The sequence below is a fragment of the Eimeria tenella genome, genomic scaffold (assembly GCF_000499545.2).
Source record: "Eimeria tenella Houghton genomic scaffold, Eth_scaff2958, whole genome shotgun sequence".
Lineage (NCBI taxonomy): Eukaryota > Apicomplexa > Conoidasida > Eucoccidiorida > Eimeriidae > Eimeria > Eimeria tenella.
The window spans coordinates 1-265 of record NW_013542834.1 but is presented as its reverse complement, the minus strand read 5'-3'; positions in this window follow the sequence as shown (position 1 = coordinate 265).

The window sequence follows — 265 nt, the reverse complement described above, 5'->3', positions numbered from 1 at the left end:
GCAGCAGCAACAGCAGCAGCAACAGCAGCAGCAGCAGCAGCACAGGAGCGCAGCACGTCAGGAGCAGCGCAGAAGCTGCGGCGGCGACGCAGCAGCAGCAGCGGGGACACAGCAACGAAGCAGCAGCGAACGAGCAGCAGCAGCTAATCAACTGCAGCAGCAAAGCAGCAGCAGCAGCAAAGCAGCAGTAGCAGCACACTAACTTGCGAGGGTCTTTGCTGCCTTTGCTGCCAGTGCTGCTCGCTGTTTGCTTTCTGCTGCTGCT